Consider the following 15,082-nt stretch of genomic DNA (forward strand, 5'->3'; position numbering starts at 1 on the left):
AAAATATTGTTATTTTTGCAAAATTGACACTCTTTTTTTGTTTATAGCGCATGATCAAAAAATCGCACAGGTGATCAAATACCACCAAAAGAAAGCTCTGTTTGTGGGAAAAAATGGATGTCAAATTCGTTTAGGTACAGCGTCGCACGACTGCGCAATTGTCCGTTAAATTCACGCAATGCCGAATCGCAAAATACCCCCTGGGATTTTTACCCCAAGGGGGTAAAATCTTCCGGGGCTTAAGTGGTTAACTAATTAAGGCCCCTTTCACATTGACGATCGAATCAGGTTGGGTGGTGTTTAAGATACGTCATTTCCATTCAGCTGGAATGCAGGTGGAGCACAAACCCAGGATTCCTATACAATACATACTGATCCCTGTCTTCTTTGATGTAAGTGCAATACTTCTTTTTTAAATAAATTATTTGAAATACTGCACCATGAGAGTGTTTCTTCCTCTCCCTCTCTATATGGCAACACTGGAGCTCTGAATACACTTTTTATATACATATTAAATGGATGACTTAAATTAATTCCTGTGACCTCATGTATGAAATCTTGGATTTTCCCATATGCGTAATTTGACTCCCTGTAATAGGGGTCAATTAAGTCTGTTGAGTGTATGGTACGTCTGCATGCTGGTGGAGAGGAACCCTTCCTATACTCACTGAGGATGTTATTCACATGTGGGATTATATATGGACTTCACGATTTTTATGTATTTTCTATCATTTAAATGAAGATGTATTTATTCATTTGTCTATTCACTATTGTTTATTCACTATGGTGATATTTATTTTATGATGTAAGAGCGCGGTTACTTTGTTTCTTTTCACAGATCCAATCAGGTCCGCGTATAAGTTTTTCAGGCGGACTTGATCAGACCCTCCAGCCTCTTCTATGGAGCGGCGGATATCAGTGGACCCATGCCCGCTGACACCTGCTGCCATCCGATCCTGCCTACCAAACACAAACGGTCCTATTCCCTATCTTGCTGGCGGATCGGAAAGAAAAGGACAGGCGGTTCAATTCCATCCAAATTGCCCCATAGATGAGAGTGTGACTGTGTCCATGTCTGCTCTGCATAGTGGAACAGACACAGAGAATTGTCATCCGCTTGCTCAGCTGGGATCCGCAGAGAGATCACTCGCTGAGCAAGCATTGAGGCATCTAGACGTGGTGAAGACAACTTGCTGAAGTTCAGACAGAGCTTCAGAATGGGGAATAAAGAGAATTTAAGTGACTTTGAACATAGCATGGTTGTTGGTGCCAGACGGCTGGTCTGAGTATTTCAAAAACTGCTGATCTACTGGGATTTTCACGCACAACCATCTCTAGGGTTTACAGAGGATGGTCCACCAAAAAGAGAAAATATCCAGTGAGTGGCAGCCTTGTGGATGAAAATGCCATCTCTGAATGCACAACACATCGAACTTTCAAGCAGATGGGCTACAGCAGCAGAAGAACACACTGGGTGCCACTCCTGTCAGCTAAGAACAGGAAACTGAGGCTAAAATTTGCACAGGCTCACCAAAATTGGACAATTGAAGATTGGAAAAATGTTGGAAAATGAGTCTCAATTTCAGCTGCGATAAGCCACGGCTTGCCTAAGTATTGTTGCTGACCATGTCAATCCCTTTACGACTACAATGTACCCATCTTCTAATGACTCCTTCCAGCAAGATAGTGCACCATGTCACAAAGCTCAAATCATCTCAAACTGGTTTCATGAACATGACAATGAGGTCACTGTACTCCAAATGGCCTCCACAGTCGCCAGATCTCAATCCAATAGAGCACCTTTTGGGATGTGGTGGAACAGGAGATTAGCATCATGGATGTGCAGCCGACAAATATGTAGCAACTGCGTGATGCTATCATGTCAATATGGAGAAAAATCTTTGAGGAATGTATCCAACACCTTGTTGAATCTATGTCATGAAGAATTAAGGCAAATGGGGGGGTCTAACCCGGTACTAGCAAGGTGTACCTAATAAAGTCGCCGGTGAGTGTACATGGCATGAGAAGTATACATCGCTACCGCAGTGATTGCCACTTGCTTTCTGGTCCTGTACTGAGCGACTGGCCTGCTGCGTTGTGAACACAAAATATCGGCTACTCAGCACAAGCATCATTCATAGAATGTTCTGCATGACGTCCTTGCCCCACCTCTTCACCTCCACCTCGTCCAGTCAGAGAATACTTTGCATTAATTCAGAAAATGTTTAATGTTTCTAACCATTCCTTATAACAGAGGATGGTTGGTGTTTACCAGCTTATGGTTGATGAAACTTTTAAAACTCTTCCCCACAGACAAGTGTAATAATGTCATCCCAGTCTTTGGGGTTGATTTACTAAAACTGGAGAATGCAAAATCTGCTGCAGCTCTGCATGCTAGCCAATTAGCCTCCACTTCAGCTTGTTCAAGTAAAGTGATATTAAACTTTTTTCTTCTTTTTTTTTTAGTTTTTACATAAAATAATAAACAAGTTATACTTACCTGCTCTGTGCAATGGTTTTGCACAGACCAGCCCCAATCCTTCTCTTCTGGGGTCCCCTGCCAGGTCTCCTCCTCTTCTGTGAGTTCCTCCATAGGAAGCCGCTTCCCATGGGGGCACTCAAGCTGACTCGCTCCCAAGCCGCGCTGTCTGTGTCAATGGATGCTTGCCCCCTCCCTCATCACAGATTTTAACCACTTTACCACCAGAGGATTTTCCTGCTTAACGTCCAGGCCACTTTTTGCAACTTGGCACTGCGCGAATTTAACTGACAATTTCGCGGTCATGCAACCCCGTACCCAAACAAAATTTACGTCCTTTTTTTCTCACAAACAGAGCTTCCTTTTGGTGGTATTTGATGACCTCTGCGCTTTTCATTTTTTGCGATATTAATAAAAAAAGAGCAAACATTTTGCAAAAAAATTGACATTTTCTACTTTGACAGTTAAAAAATATCCAATATATTAACCACTTAAGCCCCGGAGGATTTGGCTGCTAAAGGACCAGGGGTTTTTTTGCGATTTTTTACTGCGTGACTTTAACGGACTATTGCGCGGTCGTGCGACGCTGTACCTAAACAAATTTGACGTCCTTTTTTTCCCACAAACAGAGCTTTCTTTTGGTGGTATTTGATCACCTGTGCGATTTTTTGATCACGCGCTATAAACAAAAAAAGAGCGTAAATTTTGCAAAAATAACAATATTTTTCACATTTTTTTATATGAAATTCCCCAAAAAAAAAAGTAAAAATCAAAATTTTTTAACATTTTTCGGCCAATTTGTTTTATGCTACCTATGTTTGGTAAAAAAAATCGCAAAAAGCGTATTTTGATTGGTTTGCGCAAAAGTTATCGCGTTTACTAACAAAGAGAAAGATTTTTGTCATTTTTGGTGTTTTTTTTTTTAACGCGTAATGGCGGCGATCTGCGATTTTTTTTTCGGTACTGCGACATTGCGGCGGACAGATCGGACCCTTGACTGACATTTTTGACACTTTTGGGGTTACCAGTGACATTACTGCAGTAATCAGTGCTATACATATGCACTGTTACTGCAAAAATGACACTGGCAGGGAAGGGGTTAACTTTATTGGGAAGGGAGGGGTTAAGTGTGTCCTAGGGGCGTGCTTTCTACTGTGTAGGGACATTGCTATTGGTGTAAAAGCAAAGATCAACCGTTCTACATAGTAGAACGGTCAGATCTTTACTTTTACACAGGGAGAACTGACAGGCAGCTTGTTTACACAAGCTGCTCTGTCTTTCTCCCTTCACAGGAGCGATCGTAGTGTGGCCGGCGGACATCGAGTCCGCCGGTCACACGCACTGACTTGCCTGTGAACGAGCCGCGGCGGGCGCGCGCCTCGGCGGGCGCGCGCCCGCTCGCTATAGGCTCGCAAGTCAGTGACAGGCGAGTGACGTACCGATACGTCACTCTGCCTGGCCGGGGCTGACCGCCGCAGTATATAGTCGTGCGGCGGTCGGCAACCGGTTAAAATTTTGTCATATATTTAGGCCAAAATGTATTTAGCTACATGTCTTTGACAAGAAAAAATCCTCAATGAGCGTATTTTTAACCGCTTTAAGACCGGAAGATTTTACCCCATTCCTGACCAGGCTATATTTTGCGATTTGGCACTGCGTTACTTTAACGGACAATTGCGCGGTCGTGCAACGCTGTACCCAAATTAAATTTATGTCCTTTTTTCCCCACAAATAGAGCTTTCTTTTGGTTGTATTTGATCACCTGTGCGATTTTTAATTTTTGAAAACAAAAAGCGACAATTTTGAAAACAAAAAAACAATATTTTTTATATTCTGATATATAACATTCCCCAAAAAAATGTAAAAATCAAAATTTTTTTACATTTTAGGCCAATTTATTTTCTGCTACATATTGTTGGTAAAAAAAATCACAATAAGCGTATTTTGATTGGTTTGCGCAAAAGTTATCGCGTTTACTAACTACAGGAAAGATTTGTCATTTTTATTGTTTATTTTTTTTTTACTAGTAATGGCGGCGATCTGCGATTTTTTTTTGCAGGACTGCGACATTAGGGCGGACAGATCGGACCCCTAACTGACATTTTTTACACTTTTGGGGGTACCATTGACATTACTACAGTAATCAGTGCTATACATATGCAATACTGAAATAATGACACTGGCATGGAAGGGGTTAACTTTATTGGTGATCAAGGGGTTAAATGTATGCCTCATGCTTACTGACGTGTGTGGGGGGGAGGGGATTGTGTGACACAGACACAGATCGCAGGTTCAACTATGCTGAATCCTGTAATCTGTCACTGCCTGTCACATAGGAGATCCACCCGCTTTATTTACATAAGCGAGTGGATCTCCTCACTTGATCACCGACGATCGGGGAAGAGCGGCGGTGATCACCGCCTCTCCTCCCCTGGCCCGACTCCCGCTGTGTCTGAATACAGCGGGAACGAGCCTCCGGCGGCACGCGTGTGCCGCTGAGAAGGGGCGGGATCCAGCGACGCTGGACGCTGGACGAAATCGAGCCACTCTGCTGCAGTACCCTCAATGTGAGCGGTCGGGAAGTGGTTAATTGACAGCAGAGCCAATGGCTACCAGAGCCAATGGCTACCGCTGCTATCAATCTGCCCAGTGAGAAGGATGAAGTTAGAAGTGCCGCTGCTCCCATGCACAGCACTGGATCGACTCGGGTAAGTATAAGGGAAGTCGGGGGGGGGGGGTTCTTTGACACAGGTTTTTTACCTTAGGCCTTTAGGCTTTAGAGCCTTTAGAAGGCTTTAACAATAAAACCTGGAAGCTGATTGGTTTCTATGCAGAGCTGCCCCTATGTACAACTTAGTTCTTAAATTATAATTTAGTGCTTTCCAACTAACTGTACTTATGTCTTTTGAGTATGTTTTGCAGGAGAAAAATTCAACAATTTATAACCTCTGAAAATATTTCATTTAAAGTTCAATTTAATATCACCTGAGTAAAACCTAGCCTGCACTCACACTTTTGTTAAAAAAAAAAGGTAAATTATTCCTCCTATAATATTCCTTGAGATGGTGGAAATAAAAAGTTCAAATTAGCATGTAATAATCTGTAAGAAGCCTTGAGATTCCTGGAGAACAATACATGTTAATCTTAGATTCAAAGAAGGATCACATTTGTCCTGGTAACAGGAAAGGGAAGAAAATACATTTTCCCTGTAGGGTACATGGACAGCCATAGCCATGACATACTGTATGTCCTAACCTTTGCTACAATGCAAGGTTTTGTCACTATATATATCTTGTCTAATGATAATGTCTAAAACCAAGAATAAAGTTTTGATATCAATGCCACTCTAACCACTTTGGGATTTAGATTATTAGACATACATCTTAAAAAATGTCAACTCTAATGTCCAGCTCCTCTCTCCTGTCGCCGCTCCCTCCCCCCCGCTGCTATTAGCGACAATTACAGCTGTCAACATGATAGTTGGTAATTGTTTTGTATTACACAGCAAGATCGGCTGTCAAAATGCACCCGCTCCAGTGTAAAATGATATACGCAGCCCGCATGACATAGTCTACAAGTGTCATTAAGTACATACAATGAATCAATGTATTGTTTCATTCCATTTACTATTTAATTAATACGTAGATCAAATTTGTGACCTTGGTTAACCCTAATGAACTCCTTCCTCCCTATTTATAATTATTTTTTTAATAATTTTCTTTTCATTTGTTATGTTTCTTACTTTATTCAAAGACACATAACAGAAAAATGCGGAGAATTGGAAAAAAAAAACCTTCATTTAATTTGCAAATGACTTTGCCATGCTTTGTACCAAAAACATAATTTTCATGTAATTTTAAACAGGACAAATTATACAATGAATACTTTTTACTTTCTGTAAAACTACTGATCGAAACAGAAAAAAATTTTTTTTTTTCACATCTTTATGTTTAAAGATTCCATAGAAAATAATTTTTGCAAAACAATGTATTTATTACTTTGTTATCTCAACCACTTGCCGTCTAATGTACGTATATAACGTACTGATGTCAAGTGGTTAATACCAGGGTCATGGCTGCAGCTACCGTTTTTTTTCAGCCGGAAATCTGCTGTTATGTAAAAGTGATCCAGTCAGCTTCCCACAGTGGAGATGGAGGAACATCCATACCCCCATCTCCTCTGTGACTGACTTATTAGGCTGGAAACGATGAAGGTTTAGCCACTTCCAGTTACAAAGCTGTCACAATCTGTTTGATCAGCTGCTTTGAAGAGAAGGGGAAATATCAGGGTCAGGATCTAATAGATTCCTGATGTCTCCATAAAAAGCACCTGTCACCTGGCCAAATCTATTATAAGCATGCTTGTTTGCTTCTTTGTGATAGCAATAATTTTAATTTTCAAAAAATAAAAAGTTTAAAAAAATAAATGTAAATGCAAATGTGCACGCATATGTAAACATTGAATTGAGAGAGATATCCACATGAATGTCAGATTGAGAACAATAATTCTAGGGCCATAATTCATGATTAACTCTAACCTGTAAAGGCTTTTAAAGCATTGCCTTAGGACAGTATCATAGCTTGTTGCCATTTCATAGGCATTCACAATCTTAAATCTTGACAAGTTCTGTATCTATTTACTCATAGCAACATCATCTTTTATATGTTATCAAAAATTGGGTATTATATTATAAAAATTGCAACAGCCACAATTTTATTCTGCAGGGCCGCTACTTTTAGAAAAAAAATAATGTTTGGATGTTCTTAATAATTTATTAGCATAAAATGCTGATTTTAACCACATATACTGCGGCGGTCAGCCCCCCTGGGCAAAGTGATGTATAGGTACGTCACTCGCCCGCAAGACAATAGGGGACGAGCACGCGCCGCCGGAGGCGCACTCCCACCCCCGCTCGTTCACTGCCATCCCAGCGCGAGTGACCGGCGGCTCCGATGTCCGCCGGTCACTCGCGATCTCCTGCTGGAGAGGGAGAAAGGTAGGCGGCTGATGTAAACAAAGCCGCCTGTCATTCTCCCTGGTGTAACTGCAGAGATCATACGATCCTGCTATGTAGGATGGTATGTCTCTGTGGTTACATCAAAAGCCACGTCCCTTTACAGTTAGAAGCACGCCCCTAGGGAAACACTTAACCCCCGGATGTCTAATAAAGTTAACCCCTTCCCTGCCAGTGTCATTTTTACAGTAACAGTGCATATGTATAGCACTGATTACTGTAGTAATGTCACTGGTATCCCCAAAAGTGTCAAAAATGTCAGTCAAGGGTCCGATCTGTTCGCCGCAATGTCGCAGTCCTGCAAATAAAATCGCAGATCACCGCCATTACTAGTTAAAAAAAAAACAATAAAAATGACATAAATCTTTCCCTTAGTTAGTAAACACAATAACTTTTGCGCAAACCAATCAAAATACGCTTATTGCGATTTTTTTCACCACAAATATGTAGCAGAAAACAAATTGGCCCAAAATGTTAAAAAAATTAGATTTTTACATTTTTTTGGGGGGAATTTCATATAAAAAAAATTTGAAAAATATTGTTATTTTTTCAAAATTGTCGCTCTTTTTTTGTTTATAGCGCAAAAAGTAAAAATCGCACAGGTGATCAAATACCACCAAAAGAAAAAAAGGACGTCAATTTCATTTGGGTACAGCGTCGCACTGCCGCGCAATTGTCCGTTAAAGTCACGCAGTGCCGAATCGCAAAATAGGCCCTGGTCTTTGAGCAGCCAAATCCTCCGGGGCTTAAGTGGTTAAAATGTATGTGAAAAATGTCAAAATTGTCCCAGACAGCTAGTAGTTAAGCGATCACAAAGTGAACACCAAATAAATGAGCCCATAGTGTAAATACGTATAAAAATTGCTCAGGTCCATAAAGGGTACACAAGTACGACTGATGGAATGGATATATATGTATTCGATGTCTACCTTAGCAGAAATTGGATCTTCAGCTCAAATTATAGCATTTACCATGATTGGAATGATTCCAGAATTATTTTTCCCCCCTCACATTAAGAAAAAATTGGCAGTTTCCACAGTAAGGTTTTTGGAGCAGTGGTCATTTATAAAGAGCTTAGCTCAACCAACTTTTTTTTTAATCAAACCAAAGAGTCAAACTATGTATGACCAGAATACCAGTCTCATAAAATAACTCACCCCGCGCACAGTAATCAAAAATGGATAGATGGCAACAAATAATGGAATATATGTGATAGGAAGACGTTAAGTCTCAAAGCAGCTGCTATACACAAAGAAATATTATCAAAGGTGTTGTAGAATATTAAACCTAGTAAAATAAAACTATAACACTAGCAGCGCTACAGAAGAAACAAACTGTTGTGTAAAACAAAGTCCTTGACAACTCATATACTAGATAGGTATACAGTCCATACAGTGATTGATCAGGCAAAATCCATCCACCAGGGTAGGGGAGTGAAGGGTCTTGTCTATTCTCTTAAACTTCCACCACACTGCGGTGCTCCCCCCCTTAAATGGAACACTCACCAGAGATCGGTGAATGAAAAGCCTTCAAATATATCCACCAATCGACGGATGTACAAATCACTGCTGGGCTACACCTAACTCCTCCTTCCTCCGATTTTCCTCCGTTCAAAGCACATGCAATTGAACAAAGTGGTTCTCAGAAGAAGTCGAGAGGACGAAACGTCAGAGCTGATGTGCGCGGTCGCCTATTATTTCACGCAGGACATCGTCCAGGATTCCTATTGGGCTGCAGGAATTGCTTGTGATGACCATCCAGTGTGCATATTTTTATCTGTATGCCTTCACTCCATTGCCCTCCTCTAAGTAGACATCTGGAGGGGAGAGGGGCTGTAATTGTGTGTGGTTTTAATAAACATTTTGCGGAGTTACACTATTGTTGCCCCCACTTTGTTCAATTGCATGTGCTTTGAACGGAGGAAAATCGGAGGAAGGAGGAGCTAGGTGTAGCCCAGCAGTGAATTGTACATCCGTCGATTGGTGGATATATTTGAAGGCTTTTCATTCACCGATCTCTGGTGAGTGTTCCATTTAAGGGGGGGAGCACCGCAGTGTGGTGGAAGTTTAAGAGAATAGACAAGACCCTTCACTCCCCTACCCTGGTGGATGGATTTTGCCTGATCAATCACTGTATGGACTGTATACCTATCTAGTATATGAGTTGTCAAGGACTTTGTTTTACACAACAGTTTGTTTCTTCTGTAGCGCTGCTAGTGTTATAGTTTTATTTTACTAGGTTTAATATTCTACAACACCTTTGATAATTTTTTTTTAATCAGCTTTACTCAATGTATTATTTTGTATAGCTTTATATTACAAAGAGAATTGTATGCAGAATATTTTTTTTGAATATTAGTAAAAAAAAAAAGCACAGAAAAGTTGTACATAAATTTCATTTTTATTAATTGAAATGGCTACAAATACTGAGTACAATCTAGAATGCAAACAGAGAAAGGCAGTATTAAAAAAAAAAAACACTTTAAACATCATCAAAAATTCTGCTACATTCAACAGTGCTGATTTGGCAGTAGTTGCAGTGTAGTGCTCAGAATCTCATTAAAATGCCCCTGATTTATATTTTTACAGAAATAAAAGAAGGAGTCATAAAAGGCAAGGTCACAAAATGGCTCTTTCAATCCAGTGTGTGGATTTTTTTATGCTATTACTGATATTTTCAATGTGAAAATTCCTGAGCTATTGATTGCAACATCATCTTAGTATGGACATAAATGGGAAATGCTCCCATCCTGTCCGGCAGGTAGTGTTTTTTTGGTAGACCCTCTCATTAGACAGGGCCACAGGTATGAAATGCTTTCATGTAATCTTAGCCTAAAGGTTGCTTACCTAGATTTTAGGGGGTTGATAACATGCACACTGCCCCATATTAATGTTAAGTAATCTTCATTATTTAAGGTGCACAGATGTGTGCAGCAACACAGTTTTGTTGGCATGGAGGACGGCATTGTAAGGGCATGTCTCTCAGGAGGGGGGGGGGGGATATAAATATGCTCAAATGCTGATTTTAAAGCAGAACTCAAGTTGCATGCTAAATACGCTGTCAATACATTATTATCTATCTATATAGAATAATTCTGCTTAGTCAACCTTGAGATTCACATACTTCTGCCATACTACATACTTATAATGGCAACATCATTCACTGTTGCAGAACTTCAGTTTCCAGTATCACCTTCCTTCATCCAACCAAACTGCTTATTAAGCAAAAAAAGACCTCTACCAATGGAAGAGGCCTTCCACTGCTATAAGCTCCCTAAACTCCTTGTTAGACTATGAGCATTGCACCATGCAACACATTCAAACCGGCTCATGATGTTAATATTCTTTATTGTGGAGGTCATTGTGGGAAGTTACTCTGATAGATTTCAGCTGGTTACACCATTATTAAAGTTTTTGTTTGTATTTTTTTTTTTCTTAGTAGTAAATGGGTAGAGTTTTATATTTGCTTGGAGTTTTGCTTTAAAAAATCAGGTTGAGCAACATTGTAAAGCCCACAAGAACTTTCAATTTTAATGTGCCTCAGGTGCCTCAAAACAAAAGACGTTCAATGTCTTAGAGCTTGTTTTCTTTCTAAAGCAGCCACAGACTAATGGGCCATACACACTATACAATTGTCTTTAGATTTTTTCCTTTAGATTTACCAAAACCATATAATATGAGGTCAAACCTAAACACTTTCAATGTGTATGCAATCAGGCAGGTCCTTGCACTACATAGTTGAAGGTAAATCTAAAGGAAATCTAACAACAAAAGTTGTATAGTGTGTATCCAGCTTAAGTCCCCTGCCAGGACCTGTGCTCTCTCTATGGGGGAACAGTGGTCTCTCTGCAGAGGTCCCTACTCCCTTAAGCTGGATACACACTATCCAACTTTTGTGGTTAGATTTCCTTCATATTTACCTTTTCTATGTAGTGCAAGGGCCTGCCAGATTGCATACATATTGAAAGTGTTTAGGTTTGACCTCATATTATATGGTTTTGGTAAGTCTTCAGAAAATCTTATAGTGTGTATGGCCCATAAGTCAGGTCTATAGCTCTGCAATTAGCAAAGCTTACACTCCCCAGTGATTTCAGGGCTCTGGAAGGGGGCAAGTCAGACATGTTCAGAGAGACCACTATATCCACACAGAGGGCAAGAATTCCACTCTGCAGCAGGCTGGCATGGAACAGGCTTTTCTACTCACAATGTGGCTGCTTTCTAAAAGAAACAAAGACATAACTTTTTTTATGCACCTGAAATGTATTTACTTTATTTAAACTGAAATAAAAGTTTCAACCCCCTAAGTCTAACATACGATTTACCTATAGAGCAACAAGTACAAACAACTTTACAAGGGAAGTACTGGCTCTAAGATGGTTACCCCTTGTAAACTAGATTCTGCTTAAGATCCTCCAATCAAAACAAGACTCTGTTTTGAAGATTTTTCAGATTTCTGATTTCATTGTGAAATAGTATACTGCAAATCTATTATATACACTATATTTGCTTCATAAAAATATTTTCACTTCTGCTTAGTGCACAATTTAATCATTTTAAATACATCAATATATTAAAAAATATTATTAAAATATTGAAATAAATACTATATTGATGAAATATTGAGAAAACAACGTCCATATATTCAACACAATTGTACTGTAAAAAAAAAAAAATAATAAGATTTATCAAATGTTTGCATATACAAAGTGCAAGTGAAATGAAAAATGTGTCTAATTTGAATTATTATTCTAGAGTTGACATTCCAGCATATGTTTACACTATGGATCCCACTGTTTAATGTAGAACCAAAGACATTGTTAGTGTAACACCATGACTGTAATGGACATTACCTGAGGATTAGACTTCAGACTATCAAAAATATCTGTATTGCTACTAAAAATGTGTTAGAAAAAAACAAATGCCACATAATACCAAAGCAGGCGCTATGTCTTCTGAACAGACTGTACACAAAACAGTCGTTTTCAATAATATATTAAAATAGGTATCCTATTATATTTAGGATCAACATTAGACACAGGCTGCCCACCAAAGTCCTAATGATATCTCTGAGTGATTCTGTATGCTGAGTTTTAGAAGTTTTACCCACAAAATTACCACTATCACTGTGTCAATTATTAGCTCTTTTTAACTGGCATAGACTGGCAGTAACAGGCAACAATACAGCCTTCATTAACAAAAAGTGCTCATTCCTATGTGCTACCAAGGAAAATTTAGGTACATGATGAGTTTTTTTGGTAGCTATGAGTAATAGCATTTAAGGTATATGTCAAGCTTTTCTTCTATTTTTTAATACAGTGGGAAATGATTAGAATGCATGCTGTGTTTTTACTACTATGTGGGGATCTAATAGAGATATTTAACTTCACCAATTATATTTTCTGAATGAACACAATGAGTGATTGGTACCAATAACTCACTGTGTTCATACATAACTGAAGAATAATAAACTGTGTTTACTATGCTTAAGGTTGTGAATGAACAGGGAGCTGCTAAGCACAGAGTACTTCCTATTCATTCACTGTCCAGTGCAGCTGAGGCTACAGAGAAAGGGACTGGGGAATCTCTGTCCTCAGTCCTTTTCTCTGTCTCAAAACTGAGAGAGTTTGAGTTTTGGGGTGCACACCCTTATAGAATAGGCTGCACACAGCTATGACTAAAAGTAAGGGAAAATCTACTACAGGCCCAATGACAGAAATAAAGATCTGACAGGGGTTTTAGCATTCTGCTACTCGCTAAAGAAAAGCATTTTTATTTGTCGTTGTTACTTTTGGGTAGTTTCCCTCACTTCCCATTTGGTTTAACCCTTTTCCCTTCCGCCAACCTATGTCATATACTGGCAGCTGTAGCATACATGTAAACATTACAAGCCAACTGTTGGCTTTCAGATAGATGTGATCTGGCAGATGTAAAACTGCCTGATCGTTTCCACAGACCCCTCAAATGGGTGGCCCTCCTATCTTTGGGTCTGGAACCCACATAGTTGGTGAGGGAGGGAGACCACTGAACATCCATTCATTGATCTACTCTAGCAAGTAGTAGTAAGAGCCTGGAAGCAACAAGGAGTTTGTAACTTCTGATGTCTCATTAAAGTGAAACTTTTACTATATATAAGCTACTACTATCATATAGGGGGCTATTGGTTCCCTATGTAAATGCAACAAAGTTAAGTATGAAAAAATAAAGACAAGCACCTAACTCCCCCCCCCCCCAAACTATTTTGAGCATTTCCCACCCCCTTACGTACACAAACACATACATAAATGCACATTTTGAGGCAACTGTCATTTACGCTACATCTTACATTTTGCCACACACGCCGGACTGTATGTGGTGAAACTCTAAACTGCTAAAAAAAAAACAAAAAAAAACCCCCTCTAAACTGATAACCTGTAAATGCCTTTAAAGCACTGCCTAGGGAGAAACTGAGGCACCATAATTCTCACCGCTCAATGGGCATGCAGAATTTTAAAGGTTATACCCAAATAATTAGGTTATTGAGTTTTCGTGCACTACAATCAACTAATGTATTTTTTACCCAAAATTTGAGCTTGATAAACCCCTTCCCTGATTTCTTGCGGCATAAAAAATGTAAACTACTACCATTTTATTATCCAGGGCTTCTGATTTCTGAAAACATATACTGTTAGGAGGGGAGGGGTAACTCATTTTCAGACCTAAAATGTGCATATTAACATGTGTGTAAAAAATGCAGAAACTGCTAAAGCAGAAAAAAAGGTTAACGTTATCAGCAGGACAGGAAGTGAAAGGCCTGCATAACAGTAAAATCGTGACAAGGGTTCTAACCCTTTCCTGCTCTACATAAGGAAAATACTTTAAGTATTCTCACTTATACCTACACTCAGTAACTCCTTTGCCTGCAAAGGTCACTAATGGATTTGGGATGCTCTTGGTACCTTAAAAGCCTCATGGTGCTTCCACTGGAATAGCTGGGGTATTAGTAATAATGCATAAGGAATCGAGTTCTTTGTTTTCTTTCTCACTGGCCTGGGAGACAAAGTATAAGTAAGCTCCCATTAGACTGCTCCAGAATACATTGCTAGCTTAACATTTTAGCGATTAGGTACAGTTTTAGAATTAGCACTCTCTATTTAATAAGGCCAGTATATGTGCTTCTGCTTGGAAAGACCTGTTAGTTATAATTGTTTATAATATGGGTACTGGCAAACAGTAACCAAGTCTAATGATAATGAAGTCTACTGCAGTGCTTCCTTATGGTCATGATATATAATCAATGAGGAAGATTCAGTCATTTCATTTTAATTCCTGACCATAACATTCTTTTTTTCACTTTTTTACAAAAAATCATATCAGCATAATAAAAAACGAATCTAACTTCCAGTTGACTCTACCCAGTTAATACAATGAATACTGTCACGCTATGTATAAGGAGTAAGAAAAAATATATTTTCCTGATCTAAATATACAATGATAATTTTACTATGATGGAGCTAATTATTGCCATGTATACTGCTGACCCTTGTTAATGTGCGGAAAGTACCGTAACTGTGTAAATGTGAGAGGGTTATATTTACAGTGCAATATGCCATT

Source organism: Pelophylax lessonae (assembly GCF_965119305.1).
Source record: "Pelophylax lessonae genome assembly, chromosome: 4".
Taxonomy (NCBI): Eukaryota; Metazoa; Chordata; class Amphibia; order Anura; family Ranidae; genus Pelophylax; species Pelophylax lessonae.